The following is a 2,703-nucleotide window of genomic DNA, read 5'->3' as shown; positions in this document are numbered from 1 at the left end:
TCATACCCAGGTGGTCACTCGAGCACCCTGAAGATTGATAGTACAAAAATGAGACACTTCTATTGATTTGACATCTGGAGTTTACTAGGTACTTACTGATATCCATCAGTTATAGATGGGGCTGTTAAAAGATGCATACTCATTCCTTTCTTCAGCTCTCTCACTGGGTTGTTGCAAAGATCCAAAGAGAAAATCATGTGAAAGGACTTTCAAAATATCAAGGGTCAAACACATGAAGATGACATTATCATTCCCAAGTTTAAATGACAAGATTAAGGATGGAAAAATCAATTAATTGTACTGGAGTCCATCTTTTCAGTTACTTCAGTGGTTGTCTTAGTCCATTCAGGCTACTTTAACAAATTACCTTAGACTGGGTAATTTATAAACAACAAAGATTTTTTGCTCACAGTTCCCGGAGGCTAGGGAGTCCAAGATCAAGGTGCCAACTTATTCAATGTCTGGTGAAGGCTTGCTCTCTTCTTCAAAAATGGTGACTTCTTTCTGCATCTTCACATGGCAGAGGAAGCAAATAAGCTCCATCAGGTCTCTTTGATCAGGGCACTAATTCCATTCATGAGGACTTTACTTTCATGACCTAGTCACCTTTCTAATGTCTTAAGACTATATACCTCTTAATACTATCACCTTGGGAGTTAGGTTTCAACATACAAATTCGAAGTGGGGGTGTGGGAGGTAAACATTCAGGCAATAGCCGTGGTTAAGAACATGTGTCTTAAAGTCAGACAAACCTGGGTTTAAATCTGGCTCAATTATTTCCTAGTTGCCTGGTCCCAGGCCAGGAACTTAACTTTTCTAAGCTTTTGTTTTCTTATCTTTAAGATTGAAATAATAAAAGTATCTCCCTACAAAGTTGTCTATTTGTTTCTGAGTTTTGTTTTTATTTTGTTTTGTTTGATGTGGTAAAATCAAAGTACTGCTTTACTAAATGAGTTATTTTACACAATATAAACACCAATATAATCACAATTGTAAAAAAACAATTATGACAAGGATGGACTGATTTTCAGATTTCCAAATCAGAATCAACTATGTATTTACACAGAATTGTCTTTGCATGAAGCTCAAAAGGGAACAGCATAACAGCGAATGTTTCGGTCCTTTTATCTTTGCTGATCAAGTTTGTTAGAAAAGCAGCTGCAGGTTTGTTTCCTGAAGTCTGAGACAGTAGAAGAGTCAAAGGTGTCATGAATTCGCCTACAACTTTATGCCTGAACTTCAGTCAATTCTGGAGGAAGTAGAGTCAGGATGATTGCTCTCAAAGTGCTGCTTGAAGGGGTCAGGGTCTGGCATTTGTGTCCCACAGACAGGGTAGGTATATATTAAGGCAGCTTTGGCAACGGACTTTTGGTCACGTTCTTGTTTCTTCTTTTGTCCATCTTGCTTTTTGGCATTGTTCTGCTGAGACTGACTCTTCTGCTGTCCACAAGCCATATTTTTTAGATAAGAGTTTTGTTTTTTTTTTTAACCTTCCTGAATTAGTTTCCAAAGATTCCTGTTCTCCTCTATAAGAATCAAAGTTGTTTATTTGAGAATGTCTATAAAGTGCTTTGCAGAGTGTCAGGTATACAGCACTTACCCAGTAAATGTTAATTATTATCACCCTCTGTAAGAGTGCTCTGGAGAACAGTGACCAAATGGAAGAATCACTGACTCTATCCCAAATCCTTTCAGTCTCCTCTCATCTGGATTACATAACCCAAAATACAAGATGAATTAGACTGCATAGCTCACTGCAACAGAATGGAGAGCTCCAACCCTCCCACTCACTGTTCAATTAAGGACATATATTAAGTGTAGCTGTCCTAGGCAAGAGTCCCTAGAGGGACTAAGCTGATTTGGGGACTGTACAGGAAAGACAAACTTGTGTTCATTCTAGGCTTAGCTCTTTTCTTATCTTGCTGTATGATCTTGAATAAGTTATTTCACCACTTTGGGCCTTATTTTCCTTAACTGTGAAATGAGGAAGGGGAAAATGGTGGGGAGAGAGTGAAGTTGGCAATCACCTCTAAATGCTCCCCAAATTTTAGTTGTTATAACTTCCTGCCTACAACTTAATTGATGCCTGTCCATTCTTTGTTTGACCCTGGCAAATGTTAGTTCCTTCCCCAAGAAAATTCCATTAAACAAATCATTTTCATATTGCCTAATTTCTTATGAAATATCTAATTATCATTCAGTAACCAACTGTGGAATTGATTATAAACATGTTTTTAAAAAAGAAAGAAAGCACTAATGAATGAATTTACTGATTGCTGATGAATTTCACTTAATTAGCACGTAAAACTAACTTAGTGAGATTAATTTAAGAGCAGAGGATGTGAATGTTCCTGCTTGTAGTAATTAGAATCAGGTGAGGGTAGAACATTGTTAATGTTTCTTGGAAGTAAATTTTGACGACCGTATTGTTATAAGTCCCTGAAGAAAGGTGTCACTTGGCTTGGTGAGGTAAGCTACAGGCTGGAAACGCTGTGGGCTCCTCCGAATAGGTTTATTTGGCTGAAAAGGAAGGTGAGAGGAGCACAGCATGAATCTGCTTGTGGGCACATCAGGATGGAATGTTGAAATCAGGCTTATTTCAGAAAATAATCTGAGGAGATAATGGTGAGGAATAAAAAGAGGTAATGGGGAACCTCTTAATTAAAGATCTTGGATTCTATCTGTAGGAGTTCAAAATTTATA

At 37.7% G+C, this 2,703-nt stretch overlaps 1 pseudogene across 1 annotated transcript; it reads right to left on the bottom strand.

The window, feature by feature from the left end:
- Positions 1 to 1,037: 1,037 nt before the first annotated feature.
- LOC103267555 lies at positions 1,038 to 1,457 on the bottom strand (annotated as a pseudogene). Its single transcript, XR_002482373.1, has one exon. The product of XR_002482373.1 is annotated as a zinc finger protein 706 pseudogene (transcript).
- Between the last annotated feature and the right edge of the window lie 1,246 nt (positions 1,458 to 2,703).

The sequence above is a fragment of the Carlito syrichta genome, unplaced genomic scaffold (assembly GCF_000164805.1).
Source record: "Carlito syrichta isolate Samal-C Ts95f unplaced genomic scaffold, Tarsius_syrichta-2.0.1 Scaffold308162, whole genome shotgun sequence".
Classification (NCBI taxonomy): Eukaryota; Metazoa; Chordata; class Mammalia; order Primates; family Tarsiidae; genus Carlito; species Carlito syrichta.
The sequence above is the reverse complement of the archived record's forward strand: the minus strand, read 5'-3'. Positions and strand labels throughout refer to the sequence as shown.